This window comes from Mastacembelus armatus, chromosome 18 (genome assembly GCF_900324485.2).
Source record: "Mastacembelus armatus chromosome 18, fMasArm1.2, whole genome shotgun sequence".
NCBI lineage: Eukaryota > Metazoa > Chordata > Actinopteri > Synbranchiformes > Mastacembelidae > Mastacembelus > Mastacembelus armatus.
In genome coordinates, this window is record NC_046650.1 from 8,979,834 (window position 1) to 8,995,623 (window position 15,790).

Consider the following 15,790-nt stretch of genomic DNA (forward strand, 5'->3'; position numbering starts at 1 on the left):
TGAACTAGAAGCGTGTCTAGTCACATTGTAATTTTAGTCAAAATGTAAATGTAGATATCTGAAATGAAACTATGAATATTTAAGTGAGATATATATATACTGTAAAACACCTTGTTATAGCTGCTTATGTTCTTTTTTTTAACCCCTAAATATCTGACAGTTTATTGAGACTGCATGGACAGTGCCAGAGAAAAGGTAAACAAACCCATTTTAGATTGCAGTTTAACCTTTATGAAACAATTCCAACCAACTTGGCTATAAAACATAAGAAAACACAAGCCCAGTGCAATCATGACTTTGCCCCCAGATCATTTCAGTTGCTAAAAATGCCTCTGGCTATGCATTTAGCATCCATAGTACATAGCAACCATCCACCTGCTTGTTGAATTGTTCATGGTACTGAGATGACAAATTTAAATGACATATTTAAATTATGCGTTTAACTAGTAGTGAGATGACATGTTCAGACGACGAAAAAACCTGTCCTTACTATGTGACCACTTATTTGAGGACAGAATTTTTGCTGACTATACTATGACCACTTTAGTCAACTAAATTTGCCGTACTATACTATGACCTACTATACTATGACCACTTTAGTCCAATAAATTTGCCTTAATATACTATGACCTACTATGCTATGACCACTTTAGTCCACTAAATTTTCCTTACTAAACTAAGACCACTTTAGTCCACTAAATTTGGCTTACTAAACTATGACCACTTTAGTCAACTAAATTTGCCTTACTAAACTATGACCACTTTAGTCCATTAAATTTGCCTTACTAAACTATGACCTACTATGCTATGACCACTTTAGTCCACTAAATTTGGCTTACTAAACTATGACCACTTTATTGACCAAAATTTTCCTTACTGTACTATGACCACTTTAGTCCACTAAATTTTCCTTGCTAAACTATGACCACTTTAGTCCACTAAATTTGCCTTACTAAACTATGACCACTTTATTGACCAAAATTTGCCTTACTATACTATGATCACTTTAGTCCACTAAATTTGGCTTAGTAAACTATGACCACTTTAGTCCACTAAATTTGCCTTACTGTACTATGACCACTTTAGTCCACTAAATTTGGCTTAGTAAACTATGACCACTTTAGTCCACTAAATTTGCCTTACTAAACTATGACCACTTTAGTAAGGAAAATTTTGGTCAATATACTATGACCACTTTAGTCCACTAAATTTGCCTTACTAAACTATGACCACTTTAGTCCACTAAATTGGCCTTACTAAACTATGAGCAGTTTATTGACCAAAATTTTCCTTACTATACTATGACCACTTTATTCCACTAAATTTGCCTTACTAAACTATGACCACCTTAGTCCACTAAATTTGCCTTACTGTACTATGACCACTTTAGTCCACTAAATTTGCCTTACTAAACTATGACCACTTTATTGACCAAAATTTGCCTTACTATACTATGACCACTTTAGTCCACTAAATTGGCCTTACTAAACTATGAGCAGTTTATTGACCAAAATTTTCCTTACTATACTATGACCACTTTATTAACCAAAATTTTCCTTACTATACTATGACCACTTTAGTCCACTAAATTTGCCTTACTAAACTATGACCACTTTAGTAAGGAAAATTTTGGTCAATATACTATGACCACTTTAGTCCACTAAATTTGGCTTACTAAACTATGACCACTTTAGTCAACTAAATTTGCCTTACTAAACTATGACCACTTTAGTCCATTAAATTTGCCTTACTAAACTATGACCTACTATGCTATGACCACTTTAGTCCACTAAATTTGGCTTACTAAACTATGACCACTTTATTGACCAAAATTTTCCTTACTGTACTATGACCACTTTAGTCCACTAAATTTTCCTTGCTAAACTATGACCACTTTAGTCCACTAAATTTGCCTTACTAAACTATGACCACTTTATTGACCAAAATTTGCCTTACTATACTATGATCACTTTAGTCCACTAAATTTGGCTTAGTAAACTATGACCACTTTAGTCCACTAAATTTGCCTTACTAAACTATGACCACTTTAGTAAGGAAAATTTTGGTCAATATACTATGACCACTTTAGTCCACTAAATTTGCCTTACTAAACTATGACCACTTTAGTCCACTAAATTGGCCTTACTAAACTATGAGCAGTTTATTGACCAAAATTTTCCTTACTATACTATGACCACTTTAGTCCACTAAATTTGGCTTACTAAACTATGACCACTTTAGTCAACTAAATTTGCCTTACTAAACTATGACCACCTTAGTCCACTAAATTTGCCTTACTGTACTATGACCACTTTAGTCCACTAAATTTGCCTTACTAAACTATGACCACTTTAGTCAACTAAATTTGCCTTACTGTACTATGACCACTTTAGTCCACTAAATTTGCCTTACTAAACTATGACCACTTTAGTCAACTAAATTTGCCTTACTGTACTATGACCACTTTAGTCCACTAAATTTGGCTTACTATACTATGATCACTTTAGTCCACTAAATTTGGCTTAGTAATCTATGACCACTTTAGTCCACTAAATTTTCCTTACTAAACTATGACCACTTTAGTAAGGAAAATTTTGGTCAATATACTATGACCACTTTAGTCCACTAAATTTTCCTTACTAAACTATGACCACTTTAGTCCACTAAATTGGCCTTACTAAACTATGAGCAGTTTATTGACCAAAATTTTCCTTACTATACTATGACCATTTATTGACCAAAATTTGCCTTACTATACTATGAATACTTTATTGACCAAAATTTGCCTTACTATACTATGACCATTTATTGACCAAAATTTGCCTTACTATACTATGACCACTTTAGTCCACTACATTTGCCTTACTAAACTATGACCACTTTATTGACCAAAATTTTCCTTACTAAACTATGACCACTTTAGTCCACTAAATTTGCCTTACTAAACTATGACCACTTTAGTCAACTAAATTTGCCTTACTATACTATGACCACTTTAGTCCACTAAATTTGGCTTAGTAAACTATGACCACTTTAGTCAACTAAATTTGCCTTACTAAACTATGACCACTTTAGTAAGGAAAATTTTGGTCAATATACTATGACCACTTTAGTCCACTAAATTTGCCTTACTGTACTATGACCACTTTAGTCCACTAAATTTGCCTTACTGTACTATGACCACTTTAGTCCACTAAATTTGGCTTACTATACTATGACCACTTTATTGACCAAAATTTTCCTTACTAAACTATGACCACTTTAGTCCACTAAATTTGCCTTACTAAACTATGACCACTTTAGTCCACTAAATTTGGCTTACTATACTATGACCACTTTATTGACCAAAATTTTCCTTACTAAACTATGACCACTTTAGTCCACTAAATTTGCCTTACTAAACTATGACCACTTTAGTCCACTAAATTTGCCTTACTATACTATGACCACTTTAGTCCACTAAATTTGGCTTAGTAAACTATGATCACTTTAGTCAACTAAATTTGCCTTACTAAATTATGACCATTTATTGACCAAAATTTGCCTTACTATACTATGACCACTTTAGTCCACTAAATTTTCCTTACTAAACTATGACCACTTTAGTCCACTAAATTTTCCATACTATACTATGACCACTTTAGTCCACTAAATTGGCTTTACTAAACTATGAGCAGTTTATTGACCAAAATTTGCCTTACTATACTATGACCACTTTATTGACCAAAATTTGCCTTACTATACTATGACCATTTATTGACCAAAATTTGCCTTACTATACTATGACCACTTTAGTCCACTAAATTTTCCTTACTAAACTATGACCACTTTAGTCCACTAAATTTTCCATACTATACTATGACCACTTTAGTAAGGAAAATTTTGGTCAATATACTATGACCACTTTAGTCCACTAAATTTGGCTTACTAAACTATGACCACTTTAGTCCACTAAATTTGCCTTACTAAACTATGACCACTTTAGTAAGGAAAATTTTGGTCAATATACTATGACCACTTTAGTCCACTAAATTTGGCTTACTAAACTATGACCACTTTAGTCAACTAAATTTGCCTTACTAAACTATGACCACTTTAGTCCATTAAATTTGCCTTACTAAACTATGACCTACTATGCTATGACCACTTTAGTCCACTAAATTTGGCTTACTAAACTATGACCACTTTATTGACCAAAATTTTCCTTACTGTACTATGACCACTTTAGTCCACTAAATTTTCCTTGCTAAACTATGACCACTTTAGTCCACTAAATTTGCCTTACTAAACTATGACCACTTTATTGACCAAAATTTGCCTTACTATACTATGATCACTTTAGTCCACTAAATTTGGCTTAGTAAACTATGACCACTTTAGTCCACTAAATTTGCCTTACTAAACTATGACCACTTTAGTAAGGAAAATTTTGGTCAATATACTATGACCACTTTAGTCCACTAAATTTGCCTTACTAAACTATGACCACTTTAGTCCACTAAATTGGCCTTACTAAACTATGAGCAGTTTATTGACCAAAATTTTCCTTACTATACTATGACCACTTTAGTCCACTAAATTTGGCTTACTAAACTATGACCACTTTAGTCAACTAAATTTGCCTTACTAAACTATGACCACCTTAGTCCACTAAATTTGCCTTACTGTACTATGACCACTTTAGTCCACTAAATTTGCCTTACTAAACTATGACCACTTTAGTCAACTAAATTTGCCTTACTGTACTATGACCACTTTAGTCCACTAAATTTGCCTTACTAAACTATGACCACTTTAGTCAACTAAATTTGCCTTACTGTACTATGACCACTTTAGTCCACTAAATTTGGCTTACTATACTATGACCACTTTATTGACCAAAATTTTCCTTACTAAACTATGACCACTTTAGTCCACTAAATTTGCCTTACTAAACTATGACCACTTTAGTCCACTAAATTTGCCTTACTAAACTATGACCACTTTATTGACCAAAATTTGCCTTACTATACTATGATCACTTTAGTCCACTAAATTTGGCTTAGTAATCTATGACCACTTTAGTCCACTAAATTTTCCTTACTAAACTATGACCACTTTAGTAAGGAAAATTTTGGTCAATATACTATGACCACTTTAGTCCACTAAATTTTCCTTACTAAACTATGACCACTTTAGTCCACTAAATTGGCCTTACTAAACTATGAGCAGTTTATTGACCAAAATTTTCCTTACTATACTATGACCATTTATTGACCAAAATTTGCCTTACTATACTATGAATACTTTATTGACCAAAATTTGCCTTACTATACTATGACCATTTATTGACCAAAATTTGCCTTACTATACTATGACCACTTTAGTCCACTACATTTGCCTTACTAAACTATGACCACTTTATTGACCAAAATTTTCCTTACTATACTATGACCACTTTAGTAAGGAAAATTTTGGTCAATATACTATGACCACTTTAGTCCATTAAATTTTCCTTACTATACTATGACCACTTTATTAACCAAAATTTTCCTTACTATACTATGACCACTTTAGTCCACTAATTTTTCCTTACTAAAGTATGACCACTTTAGTCCACTAAATTTGCCTTACTAAACTATGACCACTTTATTGACCAAAATTTGCCTTACTATACTATGACCACTTTAGTCCACTAAATTGGCCTTACTAAACTATGAGCAGTTTATTGACCAAAATTTTCCTTACTATACTATGACCACTTTAGTCCACTAAATTTGCCTTACTAAACTATGACCACTTTAGTCAACTAAATTTGCCTTACTGTACTATGACCACTTTAGTCCACTAAATTTGCCTTACTGTACTATGACCACTTTAGTCCACTAAATTTGGCTTACTATACTATGACCACTTTATTGACCAAAATTTTCCTTACTAAACTATGACCACTTTAGTCCACTAAATTTGCCTTACTAAACTATGACCACTTTAGTCCACTAAATTTGCCTTACTATACTATGACCACTTTAGTCCACTAAATTTGGCTTAGTAAACTATGACCACTTTAGTCAACTAAATTTGCCTTACTAAACTATGACCACTTTAGTAAGGAAAATTTTGGTCAATATACTATGACCACTTTAGTCCACTAAATTTTCCTTACTATACTATGACCACTTTATTAACCAAAATTTTCCTTACTATACTATGACCACTTTAGTCCACTAATTTTTCCTTCCTAAACTATGACCACTTTAGTCAACTAAATTTGCCTTACTAAACTATGACCACCTTAGTCCACTAAATTTGCCTTACTGTACTATGACCACGTTAGTCCACTAAATTTGCCTTACTAAACTATGACCACTTTAGTCCACTAAATTTGGCTTAGTAAACTATGATCACTTTAGTCCACTAAATTTGCCTTACTAAACTATGACCACTTTAGTCCACTAAATTTTCCTTACTAAACTATGACCACTTTAGTCCACTAAATTTTCCATACTATACTATGACCACTTTAGTCCACTAAATTGGCTTTACTAAACTATGAGCAGTTTATTGACCAAAATTTGCCTTACTATACTATGACCACTTTATTGACCAAAATTTGCCTTACTATACTATGACCATTTATTGACCAAAATTTGCCTTACTATACTATGACCACTTTAGTCCACTAAATTTTCCTTACTAAACTATGACCACTTTAGTCCACTAAATTTTCCATACTATACTATGACCACTTTAGTCCACTAAATTGGCCTTACTAAACTATGAGCAGTTTATTGACCAAAATTTTCCTTACTATACTATGACCACTTTATTGACCAAAATTTGGCTTAGTGTAAACTATGACCACTTTAATAATAATAATAATAATAATACATTTTATTTCATGGCGCCTTTCAAACTCTCAAGGTCACCTTACAGAGAGAAAAAGGAAGCATACAGCATGAAATACATAGAGTGCATTAAAACAACAATAAAATCAACAATGCATTAACAGAGGGCCAGAAAGTAAAGGCAAAAGTGCGGAGCATCCAGGAAGTGGGCGATGTACAGCAAGAGCAAATTGAAACACAGAAACCCAGATGACAGAACAACAAATATGAAACAATATGAGACAATATGAAATAGGCGGAGGGTGGTAGAGCATCACGGGCTGCTTTGAGAAGTTAAGACAGTTAGGTGGAAAACGCTATTCGGAACAGATACGTTTTGAGTGATGATTTAAAAGTTGATAAGTCCGGAGACGACCGGATGCGATGAGGGAGAATGTTCCAAAGGCGGGGCGCAGTGTGGCTGAAGGATCTAGCGCCCATGGTGGCCAGGCGCACTGTAGGGGTGCAGAGGAGAGTGGAACTGGAGGAACGGAGAGTACGAGGCGGAGAATAGATGTGAAGTAGATCAGTGATGTATGGTGGGGCAATAGAGTGGAGGGCTTTGTAGGTGAGAAGGAGGATTTTATAGTTTATACGGAAGGACACAGGGAGCCAGTGAAGTTGTTTAAGGACAGGGGTAATATGATGTGAGAATGGAGTTCTGGTGATGATTCGGGCAGCAGAGTTCTGGACAAGTTGAAGTTTATGAAGTGATTTGAGAGGTAGACCAGTGAGGAGTGAGTTACAGTAATCCAAACGAGAGGTGACAAAGGCATTAACGAGTATGGCCGTGCTATCGATGGTGAGTGAAGAACGGATGCGGTTTATGTTACGGAGATGGGAGTAGGCCGACCGGGTAGTGGTATTGATATGCTGACTGAAGGAGAGAGTACCGTCTAGGACTTTAGTCCACTAAATTTTCCTTACTATACTATGACCACTTTAGTCCACTAAATTTGGCTTACTAAACTAAGACCACTTTAGTCAACTGAATTTGCCTTACTAAACTATGACCACTTTAGTCCACTAAATTTGGCTTACTGTACTATGACCACTTTAGTCCACTAAATTTGCCTTACTAAACTATGACCACTTTAGTCCACTAAATTTGCCTTACTAAACTATGACCACTTTATTGACCAAAATTTTCCTTACTATACTATGAATACTTTATTGACCACAATTTGCCTTACTAAACTATGACCACTTTAATCCACTAAATTTGGCTTAGTAAACTATAACCACTTTAGTCCACTAAATTTGCCTTACTAAACTATGACCACTTTATTGACCAAAATTTGCCTTACTATACTATGACCACTTTAGTCCACTAAATTTGGCTTCATATACTATGACCACTTTATTGACCAAAATTTGCCTTACTAAACTATGACCACTTTAGTCCACTAAATTTGGCTTAGTAAACTATGACCACTTTAGTCAACTAAATTTGGCTTAGTAAACTATGACCACTTTAGTCCACTAAATTTGCCTTACTAAACTATGACCACTTTAGTAAGGAAAATTTTGGTCAATATACTATGACCACTTTAGTCCACTAAATTTGGCTTAGTAAACTATGACCACTTTAGTCCACTAAATTGGCCTTACTAAACTATGAGCAGTTTATTGACCAAAATTTTCCTTACTATACTATGACCACTTTATTGACCAAAATTTTCCTTACTATACTATGAATACTTTATTGACCACAATTTGCCTTACTAAACTATGACTACTTTATTGACCAAAATTTTCCTTACTATACTATGACCATTTATTGACCAAAATTTGCCTTACTATACTATGACCACTTTAGTCCACTAAATTGGCCTTACTAAACTATGACCACTTTATTGACCAAAATTTTCCTTACTAAACTATGACCACTTTAGTCCACTAAATTTGCCTTACTAAACTATGACCACTTTAGTCCACTAAATTTGCCTTACTAAACTATGACCATTTTATTGACCAAAATTTGCCTTACTATACTATGATCACTTTAGTCCACTAAATTTGGCTTAGTAATCTATGACCACTTTAGTCCACTAAATTTGCCTTACTAAACTATGACCACTTTAGTAAGAAAAATTTTGGTCAATATACTATGACCACTTTAGTCCACTAAATTTTCCTTACTAAACTATGACCACTTTAGTCCACTAAATTTGCCTTGCTATACTATGACTACTTTATTGACCAAAATTTTCCTTACTATACTATGACCACTTTAGTCCTCTAAATTTGGCTTACTAAACTATGACAACTTTAGTCAACTAAATTTGCCTTACTAAACTATGAGCAGTTTATTGACCAAAATTTTCCTTACTATACTATGACTACTTTATTGACCAAAATTTGCCTTACTGTACTATGACCACTTTAGTCCACTAAATTTGCCTTACTATACTATGACTACTTTATTGACCAAAATTTTCCTTACTATACTATGACCACTTTAGTCCTCTAAATTTGGCTTACTAAACTATGACAACTTTAGTCAACTAAATTTGCCTTACTAAACTATGACTACTTTATTGACCAAAATTTTCCTTACTATACTATGACCATTTATTGACCAAAATTTGCCTTACTATACTGTGACCACTTTACTCCACTAAATTTGGCTTAGTAAACTATAACCACTTTAGTCCACTAAATTTGCCTTACTAAACTATGACCACTTTATTGACCAAAATTTTCCTTACTGTACTATGACCACTTTAGTCCACTAATTTTTCCTTACTATACTATGACCACTTTAGTCCACTAAATTTGCCTTGCTAAACTATGACCACTTTAGTCCACTAAATTTGGCTTACTATACTATGACCACTTTATTGACCAAAATTTTCCTTACTAAACTATGACCACTTTAGTCCACTAAATTTGCCTTACTAAACTATGACCACTTTAGTCCACTAAATTTGCCTTACTAAACTATGACCACTTTAGTCCACTAAATTTGGCTTAGTAAACTATGACCACTTTAGTCAACTAAATTTGCCTTACTGTACTATGACCACTTTAGTCCACTAAATTTGGCTTAGTAAACTATGACCACTTTAGTCCACTAAATTTGCCTTACTAAACTATGACCACTTTAGTAAGGAAAATTTTGGTCAATATACTATGACCACTTTAGTCCACTAAATTTTCCTTACTAAACTATGACCACTTTAGTCCACTAAATTGGCCTTACTAAATTATGAGCAGTTTATTGACCAAAATTTTCCTTACTATACTATGACCACTTTAGTCCACTAAATTTGCCTTACTATACTATGACTACTTTATTGACCAAAATTTTCCTTACTATACTATGACCACTTTAGTCCACTAAATTTGGCTTACTGTACTATGACCACCTTAGTCCACTAAATTTGCCTTACTGTACTATGACCACTTTATTGACCAAAATTTTCCTTACTAAACTATGACCACTTTAGTCCACTAAATTTGCCTTACTAAACTATGACCACTTTAGTAAGGAAAATTTTGGTCAATATACTATGACCACTTTAGTCCACTAAATTTTCCTTACTAAACTATGACCACTTTAGTCCACTAAATTTGCCTTGCTATACTATGACTCCTTTATTGACCAAAATTTTCCTTACTATACTATGACCACTTTAGTCCTCTAAATTTGGCTTACTAAACTATGACAACTTTAGTCAACTAAATTTGCCTTACTAAACTATGAGCAGTTTATTGACCAAAATTTGCCTTACTGTACTATGACCACTTTAGTCAACTAAATTTGCCTCACTATACTATGACTACTTTATTGACCAAAATTTTCCTTACTATACTATGACCACTTTAGTCCTCTAAATTTGGCTTACTAAACTATGACAACTTTAGTCAACTAAATTTGCCTTACTGTACTATGACCACTTTAGTCCACTAAATTTGACTTACTAAACTAAACCACTTTATTGACCAAAAGTTTCCTTACTATACTATGAATACTTTATTGACCAAAATTTGCCTTACTATACTATGACCACTTTAGTCCACTAAATTTGCCTTACTAAACTATGACCACTTTATTGACCAAAATTTTCCTTACTATACTATGAATACTTTATTGATCACAATTTGCCTTACTAAACTATGACTACTTTATTGACCAAAATTTTCCTTACTATACTATGACCATTTATTGACCAAAATTTGCCTTACTATACTATGACCACTTTAGTCCACTAAATTTGCCTTACTAAACTATGACCACTTTAGTCCACTAAATTTGCCTTACTAAACTATGACCACTTTAGTCCACTAAATTTGCCTTACTAAACTATGACCACTTTAGTCCATTAAATTTGCCTTACTAAACTATGACCTACTATGCTATGACCACTTTACTCCACTAAATTTGGCTTAGTAAACTATAACCACTTTAGTCCACTAAATTTGCCTTACTAACTATGACCACTTTATTGACCAAAATTTCCCTTACTGTACTATGACCACTTTAGTCCACTAATTTTTCCTTACTAAACTATGACCACTTTAGTCCACTAAATTTGCCTTGCTAAACTATGATCACTTAGTCCACTAAATTTGCCTTACTAAACTATGACTACTTTATGACCAAAATTTTCCTTACTATACTATGACCATTATGACCAAAATTTGCCTTACTAAACTATGACCACTTAGTCCACTAAATTTGCCATTCTAAACTATTACCACTTTATTGACCAAAATTTGCCTTACTATACTATGATCACTTTAGTCCACTAAATTTGGCTTAGTAAACTATGACCACTTTAGTCCACTAAATTTGCCTTACTAAACTATGACCACTTTAGTAAGGAAAATTTTGGTCAATATACTATGACCACTTTAGTCCACTAAATTTTCCTTACTATACTATGACCACTTTAGTCCACTAAATTTGCCTTACTAAACTATGACCACTTTAGTAAGGAAATTTTGGTCAATATACTATGACCACTTTAGTCCACTAAATTTTCCTTACTATACTATGACCACTTTATTAACCAAAATTTTCCTTACTATACTATGACCACTTTAGTCACTAAATTTGGCTTACTAAACTATGACCTACTATGCTATGACCACTTTAGTCCACTAAATTTGGCTTAGTAAACTATAACCACTTTAGTCCACTAAACTTGCCTTACTAAACTATGACCACTTTATTGACCAAGATTTTCCTTACTGTACTATGACCACTTTAGTCCACTAAATTTGGCTTACTATACTATGACCACTTTAGTCCACTAAATTTGCCTTGCTAAACTATGACCACTTTAGTCCACTAAATTTGCCTTACTAAACTATGACTACTTTATTGACCAAAATTTTCCTTACTATACTATGACCACTTTATTGACCAAAATTTTCCTTACTAAACTATGACCACTTTAGTCCACTAAATTTGCCTTACTAAACTATGACCACTTTAGTCCACTAAATTTGCCTTACTAAACTATGACCACTTTAGTCAATTAAATTTGCCTTGCTAAACTATGACCACTTTAGTCCACTAAATTTGCCTTACTAAACTATGACCACTTTATTGACCAAAATTTTCCTTACTATACTATGACCACTTAGTCACTAAATTTGGCTTACTATACTATGATCACTTTATGACCAAAATTTTCCTTACTAAACTATGACCACTTTAGTCCACTAAATTGGCCTTACTAAACTATGACCACTTTAGTCAACTAAATTTGCCTTACTGTACTATGACCACTTTAGTCCACTAAATTGCCTTACTAAACTATGACCACTTTAGTAAGGAAAATTTTGGTCAATATACTATGACCACTTTAGTCCACTAAATTTGACTTACTATACTATGACCACTTTAGTCCACTAAATTTTCCTTACTAAACTATGACCACTTTAGTCCACTAAATTTGCCCTTACTAAACTATGACCACTTTAGTAAGGAAAATTTTGGTCAATATATTATGACCACTTTAGTCCACTAAATTTTCCTTACTAAACTATGACCCACTTTAGTCCACTAAGTTTGCCTTACTAAACTATGACCACTTTAGTAAGGAAAATTTTGGTCAATATACTATGACCACTTTAGTCCACTAAATTTGCCTTACTAAACTATGACCACTTTAGTCCACTAAATTTGCCTTACTAAACTATGACCACTTTATTGACCAAAATTTGCCTTACTATACTATGACCACTTTAGTCCACTAAATTTTCCTTACTAAACTATGACCACTTTAGTAAGGAAAATTTTGGTCAATATACTATGACCACTTTAGTCCACTAAATTTTCCTTACTAAACTATGACCACTTTAGTCCACTAAATTTGCCTTACTAAACTATGACCACTTTAGTCCATTAAATTTGCCTTACTAAACTATGACCACTTTAGTCCACTAAATTTGGCTTAGTAAACTATAACCACTTTAGTCCACTAAATTTTCCTTACTATACTATGAATACTTTATTGACCAAAATTTTCCTTACTGTACTATGACCACTTTAGTCCACTAATTTTTCCTTACTATACTATGACCACTTTAGTCCACTAAATTTGCCTTACTAAACTATGACCATTTATTGACCAAAATTTGCCTTACTAAACTATGACCACTTTAGTCCACTAAATTTGCCATTCTAAACTATTACCACTTTATTGACCAAAATTTGCCTTACTATACTATGATCACTTTAGTCCACTAAATTTGGCTTAGTAAACTATGACCACTTTAGTCCACTAAATTTGCCTTACTAAACTATGACCACTTTAGTAAGGAAAATTTTGGTCAATATACTATGACCACTTTAGTCCACTAAATTTGCCTTACTATACTATGACCACTTTATTGACCAAAATTTTCCTTACTATACTATGACCACTTTAGTCCACTAAATTTGCCTTACTAAACTATGACCACTTTAGTAAGGAAAATTTTGGTCAATATATTATGACCACTTTAGTCCACTAAATTTTCCTTACTAAACTATGACCACTTTAGTCCACTAAATTTTCCTTACTATACTATGACCACTTTAGTCCACTAAATTTGCCTTACTAAACTAAACCACTTTATTGACCAAAATTTTCCTTACTATACTATGAATACTTTATTGACCAAAATTTGCCTTACTATACTATGACCACTTTAGTCCACTAAATTTGCCTTACTAAACTATGACCACTTTAGTAAGGAAAATTTTGGTCAATATACTATGACCACTTTAGTCCACTAAATTTTCCTTACTAAACTATGACCACTTTAGTCCACTAAATTGGCCTTACTAAATTATGAGCAGTTTATTGACCAAAATTTTCCTTACTATACTATGACCACTTTAGTCCACTAAATTTGCCTTACTATACTATGACTACTTTATTGACCAAAATTTTCCTTACTATACTATGACCACTTTAGTCCACTAAATTTGGCTTACTGTACTATGACCACCTTAGTCCACTAAATTTGCCTTACTGTACTATGACCACTTTATTGACCAAAATTTTCCTTACTAAACTATGACCACTTTAGTCCACTAAATTTGCCTTACTAAACTATGACCACTTTAGTAAGGAAAATTTTGGTCAATATACTATGACCACTTTAGTCCACTAAATTTGCCTTACTGTACTATGACCACTTTATTGACCAAAATTTTCCTTACTAAACTATGACAACTTTAGTCAACTAAATTTGCCTTACTGTACTATGACCACTTTAGTCCACTAAATTTGACTTACTAAACTAAACCACTTTATTGACCAAAAGTTTCCTTACTATACTATGAATACTTTATTGACCAAAATTTGCCTTACTATACTATGACCACTTTAGTCCACTAAATTTGCCTTACTAAACTATGACCACTTTATTGACCAAAATTTTCCTTACTATACTATGAATACTTTATTGATCACAATTTGCCTTACTAAACTATGACTACTTTATTGACCAAAATTTTCCTTACTATACTATGACCATTTATTGACCAAAATTTGCCTTACTATACTATGACCACTTTAGTCCACTAAATTGGCCTTACTAAACTATGACCACTTTAGTCCACTAATTTTGCCTTACTAAACTATGACCACTTTAGTCCACTAAATTTGCCTTACTAAACTATGACCACTTTAGTCCATTAAATTTGCCTTACTAAACTATGACCTACTATGCTATGACCACTTTACTCCACTAAATTTGGCTTAGTAAACTATAACCACTTTAGTCCACTAAATTTGCCTTACTAAACTATGACCACTTTATTGACCAAAATTTCCCTTACTGTACTATGACCACTTTAGTCCACTAATTTTTCCTTACTATACTATGACCACTTTAGTCCACTAAATTTGCCTTGCTAAACTATGATCACTTTAGTCCACTAAATTTGCCTTACTAAACTATGACTACTTTATTGACCAAAATTTTCCTTACTATACTATGACCATTTATTGACCAAAATTTGCCTTACTAAACTATGACCACTTTAGTCCACTAAATTTGCCATTCTAAACTATTACCACTTTATTGACCAAAATTTGCCTTACTATACTATGATCACTTTAGTCCACTAAATTTGGCTTAGTAAACTATGACCACTTTAGTCCACTAAATTTGCCTTACTAAACTATGACCACTTTAGTAAGGAAAATTTTGGTCAATATACTATGACCACTTTAGTCCACTAAATTTTCCTTACTAAACTATGACCACTTTAGTCCACTAAATTTGCCTTACTAAACTATGACCACTTTAGTAAGGAAAATTTTGGTCAATATACTATGACCACTTTAGTCCACTAAATTTTCCTTACTATACTATGACCACTTTATTAACCAAAATTTTCCTTACTATACTATGACCACTTTAGTCCACTAAATTTGGCTTACTAAACTATGACCTACTATGCTATGACCACT